This window comes from Meleagris gallopavo, chromosome 5 (genome assembly GCF_905368555.1).
Source record: "Meleagris gallopavo chromosome 5, MGAL_WU_HG_1.1, whole genome shotgun sequence".
In the NCBI taxonomy this organism is placed as follows: domain Eukaryota; kingdom Metazoa; phylum Chordata; class Aves; order Galliformes; family Phasianidae; genus Meleagris; species Meleagris gallopavo.
In genome coordinates, this window is record NC_139408.1 from 1541472 (window position 1) to 1566253 (window position 24782).

Below are 24782 nucleotides of genomic sequence, written 5' to 3' on the forward strand. Positions count from 1 at the left end.
TGGGCTTTGTTTTGGGCAAATTACAGAGATGTTCTGACTGATAATTAACTGGTGATATCAGGTTATTTTCTCCTCTTGGTATTTTCTCAAGGGAATACAAATTTCCAGGGGAAATGGAGCTCTGATGCCAGAATTGATTGGCATCATGTTTAGAAAGGTTGCAGAAACATCGTATGGAAACTGAAATGCAGTAAGGGAATGTATCTGTTTGTATATGAATAATTATTTAATAACCAGGCACCTTCCATAATGACCAGGGTACATTCCACAAAAAGTAGTGACAAGGACTGACAGACACAAGGAGACTTGTGTGCTGGAGTGTGACCTTAAAGATGTATTTAGTCCTGAGACTGTAATAAGTACATTTGCTTTGATGAATCTTGCTCTTAAAATAAATTGTTTTAAGTCTTGATCCGGAGAAGCTCAGTCATGATGTTCATCCTGAATGTTAGTGTGACTTAATTTCCATTAACAAATATTTTTGTTGTATTATGAGTTTTAATTTTACTTTGCTGATAGATTTTGACAAGCTTTCAAAAGCTGACTGGACACGTACTAAACCTTCGAAGGCAATCTTTGAGCACCTTTCTGTTTTCAGTGGAATACAAACTAACACAGAAGAATTAGGTGGAGTAATACTAGTAGTTGTTCTTTAACCCATAAGAACCTTTACGGGTTTGTTAACCCGTAAAATATGGTTTCTTAGTTGGTATGTGACAAAGCAGAGGAGTACTGGAGGAGTCTACTGAGTAATTGTCTGCATGGATTGGATTTTGCTCGTGGATCATTGATTACCTGCAGGGCAACTGAGATTTCCTGCATTAGAAGAGTGAGTGTTGTGAGCTTTTGTTGGCTAGTAAACGTTTGGAGTCACCTGTGACTGCTGTTAGGTGAACGGAAGATTCTTAGGTTCCTGAGGACTGTGACAACTTGGGCAGACTTTGCAGTACTGCCATGTATCTGGTAGTCAGGGATTGTGCACTGGGGGAAACTCTGGCCTAGTTGGGAATGCTTGTTGGTCCTGTCAGGGCGCTGTAACGAGGGAGGGTTTTGTTCTGGAGAGGGATGATAAGGAGGTGGCTCAAATGTGTGCTAATTAGGGTTAAACTCAGGATATAGTTTTTATATTTAGGCAGCAACCTAGCTTACGCTGCTTTTCAAAAGTAAGAGGCAAATCAAAAAAAAAAAGGCAACGTGAGAAGACACAGCTAAACATGTAATTTATGGTCATACAGAGTTTTAAGAAAAAATTTGTTTCATCTAAACAACTATGAGTAGAACCATAATGGTATTTTTTTCATAATTTTGCAAAATGAACGTGAAATGAAAAAGCCACTTGTAGGGTACGGAAGCTCTCTGGTAAGTCTGTTCTTGCAACAGCAGCCATCCCACATTTTCTCCTCACTGTTTTGTCTGACCTTCTGCTAATGTCTGTGTGCAAAATTTGTCAAATGTGAGTAACTTTTTGAGGTTCCATGAAACAGCAACATCAGGAGTACAGGAAAATGTGGGAAAGGGGAAGAGTAATATTTTAGCCAAACGCTTATCTCAGTACATGCATGCAAATGTACTATTAGTGCAGATTCATAACCTTGTTGCCAGATTATTTGTGTCTTTCTCCAATAAATACATTTTCAGTAGTTGCCAAATCTTTTCTTTCCAAAATATCCACATTTTTTTCCAAGCATAAAACTTCAGTTTTTGCATCCACCACAGAAGAAGATATTTTAAGGACAGTCAGGTTTGATCCTCTGTTTCTGGGTCACTACGCTCATACCCAGAAAGGAAAGTCTGGTGTTGTCTTCCATGCAGCATTTCCCTCTGAGCATTGTGCTTTTAATACGTGGGCCTAATGCCAAAGGTTGGTGCCTCAGCAGCAAAAATGGAACAACTTGCCATGTGACTTTTGGAAGGAAAGACACTTCACGTGACATTACTGCTCTGATAATTTCCTTTGTCTTTGTCTTTTCTAAAATTACCTTTTTCTTTTTGCATTGTCAGAATAGTCTTGTGTTTCTCAAAGCTTGGTGCATGGAGCACAGCTGTCCCATCAGCAGCCAAGGGTGCCACTGTACCACTGGGAGGAACAGACTGGCTCTGTGCTTCCGTAGCTGCTGGCTTTGTCTTTAAACTGCAGCTGAACCAGCTGAAATCCTCTTACTGACAGCCCCATCAATGCCAAAAGTATGCCCTTAACATGACTGGTAACAGCACCTCATCCAGCTCCTAGCTTGCCAAAAAAAAAAAAAAGGAACCACCTAATCCATATGTATGTGTGTAGGAAATACAGAAATGCACATGTATAAATAGGCTTGTGTGTGTGTGTCTATATATAAATTAAACTCTTTTAGTTTCAATTAATAAGCATTATTTCTAGCCTGGAATATGCTGACAATATTTTTGTGTAGTCTCATTTTTTGGAAAGGGTATTTTCATGCTCAATTTTTCTAAGTGGGAATATAGGCACTCCTTTTATGTAAATTCCTATTTTTATTTGCTGTTTTGCTCTTTTGCATTCCTCGGGCAAGTGAACTACCAACAAGTGATCTTAGAAAGGAGACGTATGCATACGCTGTGTTTCCTAGTGTTTCTAGTCTCTGCCTTTAAAATGTGTGCAGTGTGATCCTGTGCTATTAAACAACTGATACTTTGCATCTTAGAACATGTGCTGGTGACTGGTAAAATAATCTGTTTATGCCTCTCTTATATCCCATGAGATTATTGTGATAAGTTCTTGGATTGAAACACCAAGATATCACTTAACGTTTTCAGTTGATTCAGAATCATCTTTGTAAGCTGGTACATAGCACTTTTTCTTGTATTACTTACTGTAATAGCAGAACTGTTCCAGTAGGGTACCATGACTACGGTTTATATGAAATTATGTGGGCATGAGTGACACAGGGTAATACACGGGAACCTGTCGTATAGAGAAGATGGACTTGATAGAACTACTGTTGCATTTATATATTAATGCAGTCGTAAGGATGCGCTCTGTAGAAGGTATTAAGTTTGTTGAAAGTGAATGGAAAATATGTCAAGCTTAGTTCCATTTTACAGGAATCTAAATAGTCAAACTGATCTTAATATAGTGAACAGAGTATGACAACAATAACTGCACCATTTTCATCTTCATTACTTGGTCTTGTTCAACATCTTGGGTATTTTCTTAAAAATACCTATTTTAAGGAGAAAGTCTTTTGTTTTAAAGAGTTTACTATCTTTCTAACCTCATTATCAATGCTGTAAGAGTCCTCTTCTGAACAGCAAGTGGTAGCATTTATATAATGAGTCTACTAGATGTGTTTGAAACTTACTGCAGCTGCTGGAGACAGAGGAGCTAATATAAACTTCAAAAATGATGGTCACATGTTACTCTCCCTGTCTCTTTAAGAGCATCGGTTGTGGTGCTCTGGTCTGCAGAGTGCATTTGCCTCCAAACAAAAAAGGGAATTTTTCGAGAACTGCATCAGAATTCTCCCTGGCTCTGTTGCAGTGATGGTTTTGGCCATTATGCCAGCCGTGTAGTGAGGAATATGGAATCGAAATATTTGAGGGAGGGTCTGAACATAAAATTGCTCATATTTCCACGTGTGGAAATGTATTTGGTGTTGCATGTGAAATAATGTTCATTTAGCTGTACAGTTAAATGAAAGGAAACTCATTAAAAGTATGAGTTAAACCCATTAAAAAAAAAGCTGTAATGTGTAATATGTGAGGAGGCATCTTTTGCCTCATGTGATTCATGGGCCTCTTTTTACCAATTCAAACTGATAAAGGCCATCTTTTCCCCAGTACACATCACACTTAGCCCTCTGAGGTTACCTCTAGGGATACTGATTTGTGCAAGGGCTGGTAAAATGAATCTCTTAATGTCAGAATTTTCAGAACTCAATTCTGTAGAGAAACTGCCTTTTCATAATATAACTTCTTTATATGAGCACGTTTTTCATGACAGCACATTTTAGCACCTGTTTATGAATTGCAAGTGAAAATTAGAGGACCAATTGTTCATATTTCTGAGTTGTACATATTTTTCAGCTGCAGAACATACAGTTGATGCTAATAATATTAGCATCTACTTGTACTGTAACACCTTAAGTAATAGTTTTTCTTTCCAGCAGGAGAGGAATAGTGTTTTGTTATATAATTGGTAATAAGTTTTTCACACTTACACTCCTTTATACACGTATTAATAATTATAAAATGTCCATCCATGTAACCTATTCATCTAAATTGCTTTAAAAGCTCGTTGCTTAGCAGATACTTAAATTACCAAATTTGTGGTAGCAAATATAGACATGTTTAGATACTTAAGATAAAGCAGATTTTACTCATTTTTAAACAGATTTCATACGTTCCCGTGTGAGTCAGTGCCTTTTCCTCTAACGTTATGAGATTGTTTATATAGGGCCTTTTCCTCTATGGCATGCCACTGTTTTCTTGAATTCTATCTAAAAATGTAAATGGACTATTTGCTATAAGTACACTAACCAATGCAATATTTTTTTATTGCTAAACAATGCATTTTTTATTTCCAGTTACATTTGTTAGTATTGTGAAATTGGAAAAATCCCCTTGTGCAGTTTTCCTGTGGCCAAATGTTTACAAGGGCATAAAGAATTTAAAACAAAGACAATTTTTAGGATTTTGTTAAGATTCATGTTTATCACAGTGTGGACAAAAATGCAAAAAGAAGCATTTTCTTATCTATATTCCCGTTATATTAGAAAAGTTCATGCCCTGCTCTTAGCATTTTCCAACACAGCTGTAGAGTAGTTTAAAGCCTATTTTTTAAATAAGTGATGCTCAATTTGTCTTTGATGATCCGCATGATTCAGGTGAGATGGGAGCACGGTCGGGCCCTTATTTGCATAAAAATTAATCACAGAAAAATGTAAATTGATAAAATTTTGCCTGGCATTTCCCCCCTATTCGAGAACCCATGGATGGCTCCCAGAAGCAATCATCTCAGTATGGTGCCACATTGGATGCTATACAAATGATCACATTTGTGTTGAATACTCACTCATTTAAATGTCAGCACTGATGGGGCGGTACATCACTAGAAAAAATGAAAAATAAATACACAGCAGCTGAAGACCATCAAATCTGTGGGCACTCTTTAGAGATACATGATCTAATGTGAAAAAATTGTAGATTAATTATCCTTTTTCAAAAAGGTAATTGTTTTAGTATCACAGCAGAAAAAAAAATCTGCAATTTATTTGGAATCAAACAAAAAACAGTGATCTTAAATACGTCATTACATCGTTGTGGTTATTAGAAGGCTACAATTAATTCCTGAGGCTCCTCTAGTCTCCAGAACGGCATAAAATGAAACAAAAGAACATTACTATCAATTTTCAAGCAGTCTAATCCTGCAAACAATTCACACAGCAAAAATAAAGCAGGGGTAATTGGAAAGTACAAACTGTTTACTTTTATCTGCAATGCATTTCTTGGTTTTTAATTACATTGCATGACATTGCTATAGTATATTCGTATCCCACAGTCTTGTAAGAATTAGCCATCTTTTTGAAGAAAGGAAATGATTTTCGTCATTTAATCTAAGTATAATTGAAGCACATACAAAAATAGCAAGAGCTTCCAGGAGTAAGTAGCACAGAATCCAATAGCTTTCTAATTTTGTATTAAAGCACTTAACTTGTTTCTTGTGTAAATTCCATACGGGGCAGTAAATAAATTGCGTACTCTGGTTATGGCTCCGGAATAGTATTTCTAGCTGAGCTAAATCCAGCATAGGCATAGGAAATGGTAGTTTACACTTATTTATTTTTCACCTTATGGCTTTAAGAAGCAATCTCTAGAAAATTATAGCAACACGAGGACTTCACTAATTTCTAATCATCTGTAATAGGTCAGCCACAGTGCCTCAGATCAGTGCATTAGATCTTCAGGGGCTGAAATGCAGTGTTTCAGCCAATGCAGCATGAGTCTGAACAGAAAGGAGAAATTTAAAAAGCTCTTTATTATGCCCACATTGTACAGCTTTAAATATTAAGTAGTTTTCTTTCTAAAATAAAAATAAAAATCATAGGTAGACTTATTTTTCCTTTTCTCTTTTTTTTTTTTTTTAGAGGGACCTGACTGTAGTGACATATGTGAATTATCACTTTAATGCACATATCTTACCTTCTGTATTTATTGTGCCAGTAGGTTGATACATATCTAATGAACGCTAAAACCCCTTTCATTTCACACAACTAAAAGTGACTTTTTGCAACTCCATTAAATGAAGAGCAGTAATTCTACTTAGAATAATATATTTCGATTTTTGTCTTTTGCAGTTGAAATCTATGGCCAAATTTTGGCTGCAGTGAAATCAGTGGAAGTTTTTCCAGTGGTTTCAGTTCAACAAGAATTTCATTAAGGGTATTCATTATTTAAATACAATTACACTCATACAAAATGACAACTGACCTTACATTTCAGAAAATAAATAATGTAAGTAATACTGTGTTGGAATGGAATATGTGACTGATGAAGGTCTGGATATAACCTGATAGCATAAGTGAAAATGCTGGCGTTTGGCTGTTTGGGGGTTTGGTAGGGATGGCATGGATGGGAATTTAACCTAATTTTGTAGGATTGGATATTTTTTGAGGTTACTGTCCTCTGCAGAGTTCAAGTGCATACCTGTCACGTTGGTACCTTTACTGTGTTTATTTTTCATATTTTGTATTAAACTACTTTTGTCTCCACTGGCCTATTAGATGTGTAGACACTTATCTTGTGCTCCTATTTGAAATGACTGCTCTTTGTTTTATCTCATGCCTTGACATAGTGTCATTGTGTTTTTTGTCCCTTATTAGGTTCCTGCTACATTCAACTTGTGAATATCAGTTGTTATCAACAAGTGGCTACGTGGGTAATCTGGAAATAATCTGCCAGAAAAGCAGTTTTGTTTATACACAGCATGATAGATTGAGTCTGTGTGGAGAAAACTGTGACCAGGAGCAGGAACGTGACTGTATGAAAAGAATGTGGTTAGCACGTAAGTAATGCATCACACAACTTACTCGAGTACCTGCACCCCAGATAGCTACTTGAGATGCTGGCTTTGTTTTCCAGGCTTTGCCAGTTCTCTGCTCTCATCCTTATAGAAATGTGTACATAATTACTCCTTAATGGTAGGGTCCTGTCCTCTCCCCAGCTTTAAAAATGGAAAATAGAACAAAGGTGGAATTTTGCCATACCCAAGGCTTTTCTGCTTTCCAAAGTAAAACATGAATGCTAAATGTATCATCACTAAGAGGTAAAGAAAGGTACATTTCAGAGCAGGATTGTGGATGCTGTGTAACTCTGCAGGTGTGAGCCTAGTACCATGTCTGTCAGCTATGTTGGACTTCTGGAATGGAGGTTATCTCCGAGCTGTGGCAAGAAGAAAAAGGAAAATCTCAAAAAGCAATGACTTTACCTATAAATTCTTTTCATAGGCAAAGGGGAGAGGATATTTTTTTTCTCTTCTCAATCCTTGCATGTACATTTCAAAATGCTTTACGTATTCAAGTATATTTGGAGAGTTATTTATGAGCAGTATTACTACCACTGTTTATAGATAAATAATTAAGTGGCTTACAGTGGGAGATATTTTCCATTAATTTTTAGGCTTTATAAGTAGTAAATGTAACACATGAGTTTGAAATATGACTTGACTAAAGCTTAAATTTTTCAGAATGTAGTCTTCTGAAGCCTCATACAAAAACAAAAATGGTTGGATTTTCCAGAGCACCAACAATTCCTACATATTTTTTTGACTTCTCATTCTTATGAATGAATAAGAAATAGCCATCATTCAGAGATGGGCTAAGAGGGACTCTGGCAATGCAAAATCACTGTGAATGAAAAAAAGAAGCAATAAATCCCCAACACTGCTGTTGTTTCTGTGTAGCTGTACAAGTGGGTAGCTTAATAGTTACGTGTTCTACTGAGCAGCTTTGTCTCTAAAACTCTCCCTTAGAAAACTGGAACTTCATTCAAGTTGTGTGGTAGTAAGTAGTCCAATTTAATGAATTATGGAATAGAACAGTGAGTCATTGCAAAAATAGAAGGAAGAGAAAAGGCTAGACTTTTCATTCATTTGCCAAGCAATGAAGACTAAAATATTTATAAGCTGGGGGTAAAATACTCTGGAAGGACAGTGTGGAGATTTTTCAGTGTCTATCACAAGCTACAAACAGAAATCCTTGTGCCCTGAATGTGACCTACAAAAGTACTTCTTTGTCCATTTTATATGATCAGCTAAGTTTATGCTTTAGTTTTCAGAGTAAATGTCAGTATTGGTAAAGTTTTAAAGACTATGATCTCATTAAAACTGTTAAGAAACTTAATTCCATAACAGCTAGATAAACTCATAATCCTGATTAAACCGTAGATACTTAGATTGAATCAGATGGGAGCACGTATTAACAATAGAAGTTTTTCTTCCAGTGGTAAATTATGTTATGCATAATACTGGTGAATGTTTACCAGGGAGGACGAGGTATATTAACTAAGCTCAGCTGCTGACTTTCTGACCCTCAAGCAGCCTGCTCAACTGTCTTTTGTACCCTCATATCAAGCAAAAGGCTGTGGGACGTCTACAGACTGCGGCACCATCCTCTCTATCGATGCAGCACCATCGAAATGGTTATCTGCCTTGCTTAAAAAGCAGCCTTGCCTTTGAAATGGCCTTTTTTTTTTTTCTCCCCAAAATGGATGGGTTGTCTGTTACATGAATTAACGAATTTTTGTGCATTCACTTCTTGAAGCTATCTAGTTGATGCTCAGCTGACGCTAGAGTGTCAGACAGTTCAAGCCAATTTGTATTTCTTGCTGATTTCCCCCAGTACAAGAGAGGCATGGGCGTACTCCAGCAAAGTGCTGCTAGGACCACGAATGAACTGCAGCATCTTTCTTGTGGTGCAACCTGGAGAAGAGGAAGATCAAGGGACCACTTCAGTGTCTTTAAATTATCAAATAAATAGATAAGTTATGTTAAATATTACGTTTATAGATCTTCTCTTCTTTTTCTGTTTGAAAGTCAACACTGTAAAGAAACTTAAAGAAGAAAACGCAGGCTGTGTGAATTCCAGTCACTCAATGACCAGAGCCAAACTCCACTAGTCTGCTAGGGAAATTTGCCAAACCTTTCCGAAGACTGCTGACTAAAATAGGTGTTTTTTAGGAGGATCCTTTTCAATGCAGTCTCCTAGTGTGTTTGTATAGACTGTAGTCAGCTACAGCTAAGCTCAGCCAAATTCAAGATTTGGAATTTGGTTGCTATTAAAAAATCAGCCCACGCTGCAATTCAATGTGTTAAAAACATTTTAACTTGGAATAACTTCATTGTGAAGAGATCCCATTTTTGAGACATCAAGGAGATAGAATAAGAACTGCAGCTGCGTTTGTCTTAGCAGCCTAAATAAAATTTTAGCTCAGGCCAATTTTATAATTTTGCAATTGAAATATGTCAGATTTGCAGAGTACTTTCTGCTAGTAACATGTTGTCTTGATGCTGTTACGCTTCTTGAATCACAAACCACTTCTCAAATTTTAGATTGCAGATCTGCAAAATGGTCTCTTGGTAGTTGTTCAGTTTTATGCAATTATCTTTGTTGTCTTTTCTCTTCTAGTGCCTCCTAACTAGTTCAGAACTCGTCCATATGAAGTTCAAGAAAGAGACTGACCGTGTGATACCAATCATTGCTCATGACTGATTTGTGAAAACTTTTTCTCCGTGTGCTAATTGTGAGGCCATTCTGTGGTAAGGGCAACTAAATCAGCTATGGTAGGTAGGCTCAATATATTGAGTTTGTATGGGGAAAGCTAAGTAATGCGTATAGACATTGTTCTCTTTTTCTGAGAGTTGCAAAACTGTTTTTGCTGTCAGAAAGGCTGAGGTTTTTAATCGAGTATGGGTGTGTTTATTCTGGTTTTAAAAAGTAAATTTAAGAAAATAGGTAAGGATGTTTCTTATTGCTCGGTAAAGACGCTGTCAGAGTTACCATTGGTAAATAAATTTCACACGTATTCAGCTTGGAAATAAACTCTAGCAGTGCATAGCTTGCCTGAAGTTCTGTAATTTACATATGCATACATGAGTGTGAGATTCAGGGAGACCTGCTGCTTGCTCAAAGCAGGAGTAATTTTGTTTTACTTTCTTTGGTACAGCTGCTAAAAAACATTGTAAGCCTGCAATCTGTAATAAACTGAAAAGTGAAATGATGCTAGCTGGCGGTAACCATGGCACAGCAGATAGAAAACATTTCTGTTGTGAGGTGTTGTGTGAATCACTGTCTCCACCTAGTGCTGCTAAAAGAAAATATTCTTCTAAACTCAGCGACTGATGATACTACACATGTAATTATGCAATGACACATATTTTTTGCACATATCTTGTCATAACAATTGTAGTCATTGATGCCACTATTGTTTAAAATACATCAGTTTTATAAAACACAGTTATAAAAGTTTTGAAGTTGACTATAACATCCACTTTGTGTTGAAATTTGCCAGCATAATACTGTTTTCTGCAAAGACCTTTTGACTTTAGATAGGCTACTTCACGTCTAGTTTAAGAGCCTTTTTTGTGCCATTAGAAACAGAAGTAAAGGTAGGATTAATTTTCAGCTGACAAAGTATGTAAATTTATGACTGGCTGATATGTTAAAGGCAGTGCTCTCAGTCAGAAAAAATAGGTGGTAGCTCCAGGAGTTAAAAATGACACAGGTATAAATAAGTACAGCTACCTAACTGAAATAATGTTGTCATTTTTAACAACATCTTTTACTCCAATGCCAGGTTAAATAATAGTTGGAAATTTGGTGTTGCCTATATCACCTCCTCTGTGTTACTGAGAAACTTTCAAATGTGACAAATTCAAGTGCAATAGAATTTGTTGCTATGACTCTAACATCTGCAAAGCATAACTTCAGCATTATTCATGGTTTCAGATATTACATTGCCACCATTCCAAAACTAATGGAAGTATGCAGACAAGCAGTGACTTAAATCTGCAACTTATTCTAAACATTACATAGTAATGAAGAGTTCTTACTATGAGTTTCAATCTTGGCTCCTGTACCAAACCTAGCACCTCTCCCAGGTATTATCTTGGCTAATTGTAGTTGCATGTAAGTGTTATTGATAAACTTGTGTGCATTTCTGTGAATTTATATCTCTGACTCTATTGTTTGGAGTAAGAGAGAACAGCTGTTATGAAATGTTGTGGTGTTTTAAAAGGCTCAGAACTAGACTAGGCTTCATGGGATTTTTTTGGTGTATAGACTGTAAAATCTTTTTTTCCCACGTTGTGAAGATAGTAACGAGGAAAATCCATCACAAATGTGATTTTTATCTAACCTACTTCTAGCACTTCAGATAATTTAAAACCCATGTTTTTTTTCTGATAATGAGCTGTAACTAATTTATCTAATCTTGCTCGAAATAGATACTGTCATATCTCACCGATTTAGTAGGACGGCTTGTAAACTCATGTATTAACTGCTTAAATCAAGATTAAGATTATAAATCTTTGTGCTGTGAGTTATAATAGATTAAATAAGCCAAGATAAGAATAGTAATGAACTAGGTTTTTGTCATTTAAGTCAGATTTTGAACGTTTTTTGGATGTGGTTTCATTGATTATATAAAATATATGTATTAAATGAAAATATTTTGTACTTAAATTTCCAGTCTTTAGTACAATGCAAAGAATTTAGGACTTCTCTTTGAGTGAGTCTGAGTTCTGCTTTCGTACAATGTGTAGTATAAGCCCCCAGGTGTTGTCCTATGCTTCCTCAACCCAAGGACTATTTTGACAGTAAAAACAATAGCCTATCAAACTCAACAGTCATTTAAAATTGACACAGCAGTTCTTCACAATTCAAATAATTTTAAAAGTTCCTTTGAATCTGAGTTTCACTGTACTGTGACATGGAATTTTGGATTTCCCTAAGGCATCAGCATTAGTGCTATACACAAATTAGTTTTTGCCTTGTTTTGGCTGAAAGTGCAGCTGTTTAATCCTGGAGTGATTCTTGCTAGCCTGGAATGAAATAGATTGGAGATCCCTATATTGCCCTTTCTAAAATTTGAAGCAAGTGCCACTTTTTTTTTCCAAGTATGTTTGGAAAAATATCCCCTATTATCAGGATATTCCCAGTATGGTCTTTTTTGTGACTACTGATTCCTACTGTAAACACGTACAGTATTGAAGTTTGGGCCATAATCCAACTCCTACCTGCATACTTTTCTTTTACCTCAGCTGACTACTTTCTGTATCTGCAAGTGCTTGATGAGGCTGACATGGAAATGTCACTTTGCAGACCTTACACTATCTCATCGTCTCCATACAACTCCTTTTTTGGGCTCATGAAATTTCTTGATATTGATGAATAGAACTGTTGTCTTCCTTTTCTGAAATGCTACCAAAAACTCCTGGTTAAGAACTCTTCTTTAATAGGCATTTTAAATTCCCCCAACTAGGAAGTTTAGTGATTACTTTCTGAACTATTCTCCATATACATTTGGTTACAGTAGCAGCAGAGAAAACTCAGTGTTAGTTTGCAAAACATAGGTATAATGTCAAGATCTCATTTGATGTTGCATCTAAGTAGAGATTCAGATGGAGATTTTTTTCCCTTCTTTTTACTTTTTGTGGTATGGTGAATGTTAAGTGGTAAATTCCAGTTCTCTAGCCTAGCTTTCTGTATTTCAGAATCTAAGGTATATGAAATCCCCAAACAGAAAGTGGCCAAGAACTTTCATTTCTATAGCTTGAGAGTCAAAACTGCTGACCTACCCATTTGGCTGTATGCATAGATATACCTGTATAAATGCATATGTATACATTTCCTTCTGTTGCACTTTATGAGCAAAGTTCTCACATATAGCCCCAATGTCACTAAGAGTTGTTTTCTTTATTGTTACAGTAGTAAAGATGTGTAAGACAAAAAAAAAAGTCTCTCTATTAACATAAAACACGTATTTCAAAGAAGAAACTCCCTCAACTTCAGTTTTTATTCTAAGAATTTCAGTTATCCAGGATGAGTAACTGAAGTACATCTCATATTCCATGAACTTTTATGAACCTGAGATTTATGTAGTAAAAAAGCTAAGGAGAAAATTAAATATGCTGAATCTCTTTGTGTCAGTATAGTTATCATTATGACACAACTATGGCAGAATATTCTGTTAAAGTCATTCAAGTGATAAATCAAATATAATTTAAGGATGTACATGAAACTGAATATACTCATTAAATTCTAAATAGGCTCTATATTTGTATATTCAAGGAAAGGAAATAGATTCTGTAGTTGAAGACATGATTCTCAGTGCTACCTCAAGCTGTCAATGCCTACCATCTTTGTCTTCCACATTAACACAACCCACTGAGCTTGAGTTTGCAGCAGTGTTCTGGCTTTATAACCGGGACATTTTAACCTACTGCACTCACTGTAAAATGCTCTTAGAATGTGGCCATTAGCCATTTGGACAGAGCTGGATGTCCTGTGTGTGTTTCAGATGGAGCTGTGCTGGATGATGTGCTGAAAGTGCTGCTTGAAAATAAGTGTGTTTCCCACTCATATGCTTTAGATGAACAGTTTCTTACTTTAGCTGCTTTAGACAAAACGAAGGTGATGATTGTCACTGCGTTGGTGGCTCTGAAAAGATTAAAGAGGAAAAAAAGTGGTTCATGTGGTTGTTTTAATGTTATGTTTTAATCTTTATAAAGGGAGGATTGCAAATACTTGCAGAAATGTGAATTATTGATATAACTGTCCTCGTTGGCCATTTCCTTGCTCTGTAAAGAGTTAAATAAATTATAAAAAGCACAGCCAGCAGGTCAGTGGAGGTTCTCCTCCCGTGAACTGTGCTCTGGTGAGGTCACATCAGGAACAGTGTCCAGTTTTGGTATCCCTGTTTCAAGAAAGACAGGGATCTCGTAGAATGAGTCCAGCATAGTGTGACAAAGATGAGTAAGGGCCTGGAGCATCTCCCATACAAGGAAGGGCTGAGAGACCTTGGACTGTTCAGCCTGGAGAATAAAAGGCCGAGAGGGATCTCATCACTGCTTATGAACATCTAAAGTGTGGGAGTCAGGTCAGCGGTGGCAGGCTCTATTTCAGTAGTGAGCAATAATAGAACAAGGAGCAATGGGAAACTGGAACACAGGAAGTTCCATGCTAATGCAGGGAAGAACTTGTTTACTGACAGTGTGACAGAGCAGTGGAACAGGCTGCCCAGAGAGGTTGTGGAGTCTCCTTCTCTGGAGACCTACCTGTGTCCAAGGAACCTGTTTTAGCAAGGAATTGGACTCGATGAGCCCCAGAGGTGCCTTCCAACCCCTGCGGTTCTGTGATTCTGTAATAACTGACACGCTGACAAATGACTTAATGGTCAACAGTTTTTGCAGTCAGCCATTTGAAAGGCACGTCTATTCTTAAATTGTTATTTAAAATTCTCTTAGTGAAGCATTGCAAAATTATTTGATTTATTATAGATGTGATGTTTTAAATCAATAGGATAGAAAAATGCATTTTGCAATTTAGTTCCATGTAACAAAAGTATTATTTATATACCATGGAAAAACTTGGCTGTAAAGAAGAAGTTAAATACATTGTTTCACATATTGTTTGCAGGACTGTTACCTTTTGACCTTCCTTTTGAGGTTTTTTAGAACATTTGATGCTTCTGATAATAATTTAATATTACTTTATTCACATTGATTAAGTGCATTTCATACATCGCTGAACAATGAGTAACATTCAAATAAGGCTGTCCACTGAACTGCCTGCAAAAATGATAAAGTAAAAAATTAATCTCCAAAGTAAAGTCAAGCCTGAAATTGAAATCTTTGACGCATACATTTCATAATTAGTTCATTCTGCTATATCTAAAATGCAAATACAGTGCTCTTAAGATAATTCCTCTTACATGGAGCATTAATGAATTGTTCTAGCCTCTGCACCTCTGACTTCTATGTATTCTGGAGTCATTTGGCTTTTTTTCCTTGTAAAGTTGTTGAATTCTCTTTTATGTTAAAATTCCTGGAGTAGTTGCCTTTATGTCTTGTGTTTTTCTGCTTTTTGTTTCAGTCAACGGATCTACTTAACATCAAGGGAAAAGAGCCTCACAGAACATACGTAGCAGACTCAAGGCGTAAAGGTACAGTCCTAAACTGGTTTCCCCTTCAACAAAGCCAGCAGAACAAGTCCCCCATTGCTCCCTCATCACTACTTCTGTAACTGTAACAGCCCAGCTGTCTGTGGAGCAATTCTATAGATTTGAGCAGTGGCATTATTCTGCTACTTCTTGGTTTCATTTGTTGCTTAGTTTATTGGTTCTACTCTTTGTTTTTACATAATTTTACCTCGGTTCAATTTCCTGAAACAATATACTTGAAACCACAGGGCTATTCATCAAGTAGAAGGTGGGGTTTGAGAACGGGCAGCTACCTTGTTGTCAGCATTCTTCTGTAGGTGTAATGTTCTGTTTGTGTTCCCAAGACAATGATTATGAAGGTTGTTTCCTCTGAATTTTAAAGTGAACACTGTACCACTTGAAATGTGATCTACTTTATATGAACTTTTCACTGAATTTAAGCACTTAATAGTGCTTTTATTAAAGAGTATAAACGTCACTTAAACCTTAATAAATTAGTGTACTCAGACTCTGCAGTGAGAAGGTTCCTGTTTGCTTTTCTGGAATCAAAAGATGGTCTCTCTTATCTCAAAGACAAACACAAACTTCTCAAAGTGAATATTTTTGAAAGAGGTTTAAACACAGTTTGACTGTGATCACAGATTGTGTAATAAATCAAAAACAAGAGGATTCCATGTTGCCTCACAATACATCAGCTGAATGCTGCCAATACGTACCTAAACAAAAGATTGATGTTGTTGCTCGAGCAGGTAGATAACATCTCATATTAAGTAGTATCACGGTCCTCAAAAATATATATTTTTTTACATTTAGTAATAAATCCATGACCTCCCTAGCTTCTTTAAATACTAGCAGGAACTTGCATGATGTGTGTCGTAGATTTTATAGTATAATTATCTAAAGCCTGTACTACAGAATTGGACTCCCAAAAAGGGTTGAGCATGCCTAAATTCAGTTTCTCTTACCAGAACAGTTTTCAGAAGATACATACCAAGGTTTCTGAGAGGAGGACGTTAGATCTGCATTTCCCATTTACAGTTGTGCAACCACACTGTATTTCTGCTTTGTATCATTTCCTTTGGTATGGTGAATTGGGGTAGCACTTGCTCAGCAAGACAGCTGGGCACTCCCAAGTGGCACCAAGTGGGGTTCCACTCTCTGAATAAGAACTCTTTTGAATATCATATGCAGAGAGCAATTCCTCCAGCCATTCTTAAGAGCCAGAATGTTCTCTGCTGTGTAGTCTGATAGCGTCCCTGTGCTCTAACAATAGCTGCTCTGAGCCTGTAGTCGTGGGAAATGTAGAGTGGGGTGCATCGGCCCAGAGCATTGTATTGCATTCATCTACATCTGCTTAGTAATGGTTAATTCTGGGATCTTTAGGTGCCAAAAATTAAAAAAAAAAAAAAAAAAAAAAAAAAAGCTGAGATGCATAAAATAGATTCACATCTCCTATGATGTGCATCTAGAATAATGCCATAGTTTTGCTAGTATATCTGTATGATAATTGGTTTTGAGATCTGGATATTAGGATTTAGATATAGTTATGACTACGACTTTTTTCTCTATCTCAGAAGTTGAGAGAATATTCTGAAGAATGGAAAGTCAGGATAAATGTTTAAAATTACCAAGCTTCCTTAAAAAAAAAAAAAAGATTCTCAGTAATTTTTATGCAGTAATACAAGATCATTTCAGTCAATACTTCAGCGTTTTGTAACTGAATCATTACAGTGGTAACAAAAAAGATTTAGTAGGTAATAACTTTGTGTCTTTGTATTCATAGTGTGTGTCAAATACAGCTGTACACCAACTTCCTGTAAGAGATGTTCTGCTGCTTTTGAAGAAGTAAATGAATAAAGAAGTGGAGGAGAAAAAAAGGGACAACAGACAATACAGGAGATAATTTCGATCATGATCTGTAAGTAATCCAGAACGGTATATTGGCAACCACGATTCATGAATTTTAGCATAGCATACAGATACAAGTAGCTCTCACTGTGATGGTATTTCTACAGTGACTGTTACACGTTATTAATGAAAAATGCCAAGAATAGGTTGGCATCATTGTTGAAGTATTTGTAGCTCTTGTTTTCTGTCGTTTTCACATGCTACGTGATACTTTGTGAACTTTTCAAGAAGTTCTACACCAGAGACCAGAGGGAGTAAAATAGAGACCACAGCAAAAGATAAAGAATAGGAAAGGTGAAGATGGTGAAATTGAAGCAGAAGGTATTTGATCAGAAAGTTGGAAGCAAAATAATTTTGAAAAGTACTGTTGGTAGACTGTTAAATTTCCACTGATCACAGATGTTTGCTCTACCCTTCCACTCCCATCCGTGTCTATAAGAAGGGAAAGGTAAAGTTTCAAATGCAGACAGCTACAGTAAAAGAGTCATGGTTCTCTGGAATGCAGTCAGGTTTTTTTTTTTTTAGCCCTCTGTACCTTCATGTACTAATTGTATGTGACTTCTATTAGTAAAATAAAAATACAATACAGCTACAGTGAATAAAGTAGAAAGCTGTAGATGCCATGCATATAATTTGGTGTTAAAGGATTTTTGTTTTGCATGGATCTTTTTATTTTTTTGGTCAGTAAGAGATTAAATGCTGACTCTGAAAGGAAAAAAAAATCAGGCAAATTTTAATATATAGGTATAAAATCCTTCGTTAGACATTTGATGTTAGAAGTTTAGAAAAAGCAGATGTTAGAGAAAGGTCATCATTCTTGAGATTCTTCTGTATTGCAGATCCTAAACTGTTTCCACAGCAGGCCATTTACTTCCTTTTAGCATCAAGGTAAGAGTCAAGGGTTTTTAAGTGGCAGTGACAGCATTAAATGCACGGATTTTTCTCAGCAGCCAAGTGATTAGCCACCTTAACAGTTAATCTCCAGCAGTTACAGAAATCACCCTTCGTTCAATGACGTAGTTCCCATAAATCCTTTACAAAGTCCACTATTGAGAAATTAAAGCATTGTGCTCGTTTCAACATCTAGCTGCGTAAGTTCATTGGAATTCATTAACCTACTTTAATGTGAAATAAGAATAGCCCAGCATTTCCTGAAAACAGTTGAACAGTCGGTTGTTAAATCAGCAGAGGCAGGCAGAGGGCCGTGAGATTCGTTGGAGAAGTGCTAACCGTGGAAAATAACTGCAGTTACTGCGTGGAACAACAGATGGCGGTGTATTCTTACGTGTTCACAGCATCATAGAATCGTTTGAGATTGAAGGAACCCTTAATGGCCATCTATGTCAGCTCCCCTGCCATGAACAGAGGCACCTACAGCTCCATCAGGTGCTCAGAGCCCTGTCCAGCCTGACCTGAATTGTCTCCAAGGTTGGGGCATCGACCACCTCTCTGGGCGACCCGTTCCAGTGCCTCCCTACCCTTACTGTAAAAAACTTCTTCCTTACACCCAATCTAAATCTCACCTTCTTGAGATTGAAACCATTTTCCTCTGTCCTATCACAGCAGAGCCTGCTAAAGAGTCTGTCACCTTCTTGCTTTATAGTACCTCTTTGGAGCCTGAAAAGCTGCTCACAGGTCTACCCGAAGTTTTCTCCAAACTGAACAACCCCAGTTCTCAGCCTGATCTCGCAGATAAGGTGTTCTGTCCCTTGGATCACTTTTGTTGCCCTCCTCTGTATGCAGTCCAACAGATCCACATCTCTTCTGTACTGAGAACTCCACATCTGGACACAGTACTGCAAGTGAGTTCTCTCCGGTGCAGAGTAGAGGGGCAGGATCACTTCCCTCGACCTGCTGGCCATGCTTCTTTTGATGCAGCTCAGGACGTTGTTGGCTTTCTGGGCTGTGAGGGCACATTGCTGGCTCATGTTCATCTTACCATCCTCCAGTACTCCTAAGGCCTTTTTGGCAGCGCTGTGCTCCATCCTTACATCCTCCAGCTTGTACTGATAGCGGAGGTTTACCACAACCACGGTGCAACAGCTTGCACTTAAATTTGTTGAACCTCATGTGGTTCATCTGGACCCATTGCTAGGGCATGTCTAGGTCTCTGAGTGATATTCCATGGAGCATGACTAATAGAAGGGATTTTACCTGCTGAGAAAAGACGCAACACATAGTTCTATGAAGGCTGAAGAGCATAATTTTGCTTCTTGCTTAAAAACGGCTTCATAAAATTTCTGTGCAGTAACTGCATGTGTAGTTGGTCTTTGCACATGAATGTGAGGAAGTGGCTCATAGCAAAAGGAAAGGCCTGACACTGACTGCCAGGCTCTGCAAGTGTCCAGGGAGACGCATGCGAGCCATCTGTGTGCCTACCTCTCGTGCCAACTTCTGGTGTCCGCGTGAGCTACTGTTTTTTTGACTTGCTTGTCCATGCTGTAGACAAATTGAGGGATCAGTCTTCTAGCCAGTTTTTCTCTTGATATCCACTATTAATAAAAAGTGAGCTTCTTATATCTCTAAAGTAAAAAAGGAGAAGATAGTAGAATCGTAGAATCATAGAATGTTTAAGGTTGCAAAAGATCTCTAAGATCATCTAGTCTAACTGTCCACCTCCTACCAGTATTGCCCACTAAATTGTGTTCCTCAGTACCACATCTGCACATTTCTTGGACACGTCCAGGGACAGTGACTTCACCACGTCCCTTGGCAGCCCATTCCAGCACATGCCCACTCTTCCAGAGAGGTTTTTCCTAATATCCAACCTGAACCTCCCCTGGTGCAACTTGACGCCATCCCCTCTAGTCTTATTGTTGTTACCTGGATCAAGAGGCTGAGCCCCACCTCACCCCAACCTCCTAGTACTCAAAAAAAAAAAAGAAAAAATATATGGCTGAAATCCTGAGTGCATTACAGAGAGTGAAAAAGCTGCCATTCATTGCAGAATGCGTATTTTATCAATTTTATTTTTATAAGTGGTAAGTATTCATTCAGTGCTTTATTTTAACAGTTCATAAAGTTCACTTTAAAGCAGATTCTTGCTTTTTAAAATACAAATTCTACCAGCAAGAATGTGTCCATGAATCTGGTGGAAGCGATGGATTCCCCAGGGGATGAGAAGAAAAAATAATTTGAAAGTGAAGAACTACTAAAAATCACAAGACAATACCTTTATACTTTCTAGGAAATTATTTTTGCCATCCAATTCCCCTGTTTTTTCCTTTTTTTTTTTCTTTTTCATCCATCCTTCCTGATCTACCTTCTTGTCCAGGAATATACATTATATTTACTTTTCTAATATATTTCTCATGAGGAAGTTAGAAACCTGGGCCATAAAATGCAGAGACACTGAAGACTAATGTTTATATATAACAGTTCGCAGAGTGTTTTATCAATGTAAAATTCAGCTCTTTATCCAGCCCTGCACCAAAGCTCTCTGCAGGATTTAACAAAGTGCAAGGTAGGAGTTGGAATTTGACCCGTGCTTTAAAAATCAAGCATTCTCAGGCCTTGTTTTTGGAATCTAAGATTCTGCACTCTTAAGACTGAGGTTATATTGGAAAAGACACCTGATGGGTATCAGTCACACCAGCGCTTTGGTAAGAATGACAACTGAAGTTCTTAGGTTAGCTTGTGTTTTACAACTCAGCATTTGTGAAGGCAGACTTTCTTATTTCTTAAAATATAAATGCAACTTCATGGGCTGTTGTCTAACTGTTCAAAGCCTTTATTGTATCTGAGAAATAATTAGGTTTAATCATATAATAGGGCCTCAATATTCTTCTATCATTTCCTTACTTTATTAGTCACTATTTCCTGCGAAGAATCTCACAAAGGAATTTGAACAAGGCTAATGTGCCTGTCTAATGACAGATTGCTTTCAAGACTAATATCAAGGAAATTTCTTCCTATCCTGTGAATGAATCATCGTTATTTCGCTGTGGACTGTTGGACAGATACATGAAGTGCACTTTGCTTTAAAGCTTTCCCAACATAAGGAGTGATCTTAGGATCAAAATGTCAAGTATAAATACTACACTATTAACGGATGCTCAGGTTAGTTTTGAAGAATCCTAGGCACTGTGTTTTTCAAAAACAGAGAAAAGATGTCACAATGTATGCATCATTTGCTTTCTATCACAAAGACTTTCTGAACATGCTTGAAGTGGCAATAGTTGTATGGTTTGCTATGATGTTTACTACTCTACTTTTCTTGACTTTTTACCCCATTGGAAATAGAGTCCACTGCAGCAGCAGACAGAATATGCGTTAAACCACCATGTGGATGACATTTCATGACATAGAAATGGCATCTTTCTGTAGCGGTCTTGAATGGAGAAAAGTGTCTGACTCCAATGGTGGCATTCTTTTTAAGTCTCCTGTAACTAAAAACAAGTCCACAGCACTGATGACTTACATAGCTAAGGCTATGTTTTCATATTATTCTGTACTCGTCTGTTAATCTAACTTTCCTTTGTATCTCAACTTCTGCAACTATTTTGCAGAAAAACTGAAATTCCAAGAAAATTCATCAGTGGCCACCAAGGTCATCCTTTTTAAAGCACACCAATTTTAATAAGAAGGCATAAAGGTGCTTTTACCTTCTCCAATACCTTTTGATTTTGTTCCTTCTCAAAAACAGCACCACATTCCCTTTTATTTGCCTTTTTTTTCCTGTGTAGCATCCAAAACCTTTTTTTTTTTTTCCCCTGTATTAAAACCTTTTGTTTTTCAGAGACAATAGTTTGGCTGTTATTGCAAAACTAATAATTGCGTGTTGGCTGCAGCAGTACATGTTGTATGAGCTGCATCAGTGCAAAATCGCTTCCACATCTCAGGCAAAATTTCTGCAGGCAAAATTTCATTTTAGCTAAGCAAGTTTCTACCATGTTACACTTGCATCCCTTGCAGTGGCTTCTTTTTGGGAAATGAAATATGATTGGATGTGTTCTTGCTTATGATTAATCTAATAAGATGAATATAAACGTATTGGAATACAAATTGAAAATGAAAATGTAGAGTATACTTGTACACATCAAGCAGAAGTCACGATCTGAATGCTTGTGAGAGAAATACTCACTTGTGAGAGAATACAGACGGTTCTTGCAGTGTGTTGAAGACAACTTTCTGATGCAGGTGGTGGAGGAACCGACGCGGGGAGGGGTGTTACTGGACCTTATTTTCACCAACAGGGATGGACTTGTTAAGGAAGTAAAGGTAGGGGGCAGTTTGGGTTGTAGTGATCATGAGATGGTGGAGTTCAAGATCCTGAGCGGAAGAAGCAAAGCAATAAGTAGGATTGCTACCCTGGACTTTAGGAGAGCCAACTTCGATCTCTTCCGGGACCTACTTGGAGCTATCCCGTGGGCTCGGGTGTTAGAAGGTAAGGGGGCCTCTGAGAGCTGGTCAGCATTTAAACAGCTCTTCTTCCAAGCTCAGGATCGGTGCGTCCCTGTGAGCAAGAAATCGGGAAAAGGTGGCAGGAGACCTTTGTGGATGAGCAAGGAGCTCATGCGCAAGCTCAAAGGAAAGAAGAAGGTCCATGAAATGTGGAAAAAGGGTCTGATCACTTGGGAAGAATATAGGAATGTAGGCAGGGCCTGCAGGGATGCAACGAGGAAGGCTAAAGCCCGTTTGGAATTGAATCTAGCTAAAGTGATAAAGGATAATAAAAAAGGCTTCTTCAAGTATGTTAAAAGCAAAAGGAAAACTAGGGAGAATGTGGGCCCCTTACTAAGTGAGGGGGGGGTCCTCGTAACGGGGGATGCTGAGAAGGCAGAGATACTGAATGCCTTCTTTACTTCTGTCTTCAGTGAAAAGGCTCCCCTGCAGGTATCCCACACCCTGGAGGTTAGTGAGAGGGTCTGGGGAATGGGAGACTTCCCTTTAGTCAGGAAAGAGGACGTGCGTGAGCGCCTAGGCAGTACTAAGGTCCACAAGTCCATGGGACCTGATGGGGTGCATCCACGTGTGCTGAGGGAGCTGGCGGAGGTCATTGCCGAACCGCTCTCCATCATTTTTGAGAGGTCTTGGACAACAGGGGAGGTCCCTGAAGACTGGAGGATAGCCAATGTCACTCCGGTCTTCAAAAAGGGCAAGAAGGAAGATCCGGGTAATTATAGGCCTGTCAGCCTCACCTCCGTCCCTGGAAAGGTGATGGAACAGCTTGTGCTGGATACCATCTCCAGACAACTGGGAGAAAAGGAGGTTATCAGGAGTAGTCAGCATGGGTTCACCAAGGGGAGGTCGTGCTCGACCAACTTGGTGGCCTTCTATGATGCTGTCACATGCTGGGTGGATGGGGGAAGAGCGGTAGATGTAATCTACCTTGATTTTAGAAAGGCGTTTGATACTGTCTCCCACGACATCCTTATAACAAAGCTGAGGAAGTGTGGGATAGACGAGTGGACAGTGAGGTGGGTTGAGAACTGGCTGACTGGCAGAGCGCAGAGGGTCGTCGTTGGTGGTGCAGAGTCTGGCTGGAGACCTGTGACCAGTGGTGTCCCCCAGGGGTCTGTGCTGGGTCCGGTCTTGTTCAACATCTTCATCAATGACCTTGATGAGGGGATAGTGGCCACCCTCAGCAAGTTTGCTGATGATACGAAGTTGGGAGGATTGGCTGACACGCCAGAAGGCTGTGCTGCCATTCAGCGAGACCTGGACAGGCTGGAGAGCTGGGCAGTAAGAAACCGGATGAGGTTCAACAAAAGCAAGTGTAGGGTCTTACACCTAGGGAGGAGTAATTGCATGCACCAATACAGGCTGGGGGATGAGCTGCTGGAGAGGAGCTCTGCAGAGAGGGACCTGGGCGTCCTGGTGGACGACAGGTTGGCCATGAGCCAGCAGTGTGCCCTCGTGGCCAAAAAGGCCAATGGCATTCTGGGGTGCATTAAGAAGAGCGTGTCCAGCAGGTCGAGGGAGGTGATCCTCCCCCTCTACTCTGCCCTGGTAAGGCCTCATCTGGAGTACTGTGTCCAGTTCTGGGCTCCCCAGTACAAAAAAGACAGGGATCTCTTGGAAAGAGTCCAGCGGAGGGCCACAAAGATGGTGAAGGGCCTGGAGCATCTCCCCTATGAAGAAAGGCTAAGTGAACTGGGTCTGTTTAGCCTTGAGAAAAGAAGACTGAGAGGGGACCTGATCCAGGTTTATAAATATAAATATCTGAGGAGTGGCGGCCATAGCGGTGAGGCCAGTCTCTTTTCAGTGGTACGTGGAGACAGGACGAGGGGAAACGGACATAAGCTGCAGCATAGGAAGTTTCGCACGAATGTGCGTAAGAACTTCTTCACGGTGAGGTGACGGAGCACTGGAACAGGCTGCCCAGGGAGGTTGTGGAGTCTCCTTCTCTGGAGATATTCAAGTCTCGCCTGGACGCCTACCTGTGCGACCTGGTGTAGGGAACCTGCTTTGGCAGGGGGTTGGTCTCGATGATCTCTAGAGGTCCCTTCCAACCCCTACAATTCTGTGATTCTGTGATTCTGTGAAACGTAAAGAACATGAACTCGGTTAAACTCGATTTTCTCTTTAACACAAAACTGCAGCCTTGCATTTTTATGTTGTGGCACATTTTAGACCTTTTTTTTTTGTGTGTGCTTCAGAAATTATTTCTGGTTAAAATATGTATGGATAGAATTTAAAATTTGTACCTTGAAGTACCTTGAAGGCACCAAAAGATGCAATATAGGACTGAAGTATCACTG

The 24782-nt window shown here is 38.6% G+C and overlaps 1 long non-coding RNA gene across 2 annotated transcripts in view; it reads left to right on the forward strand.

Annotated features, from left to right (window-relative positions):
• Positions 1 to 24782, forward strand: part of LOC146544202 (uncharacterized) — a 182105-nt gene that overhangs the window by 153625 nt on the left and 3698 nt on the right. Inside the window, exons 10-14 of one of the 2 annotated variants that reach the window (XR_014883326.1) lie at positions 6837 to 7018; positions 8853 to 9793; positions 15105 to 15174; positions 16955 to 17089; positions 20889 to 21138. This is a non-coding gene — a long non-coding RNA (uncharacterized LOC146544202). The remainder of the gene's footprint in view (positions 1 to 6836; positions 7019 to 8852; positions 9794 to 15104; positions 15175 to 16954; positions 17090 to 20888; positions 21139 to 24782) is intronic. The other variant, XR_014883325.1, reaches the window with a different exon arrangement.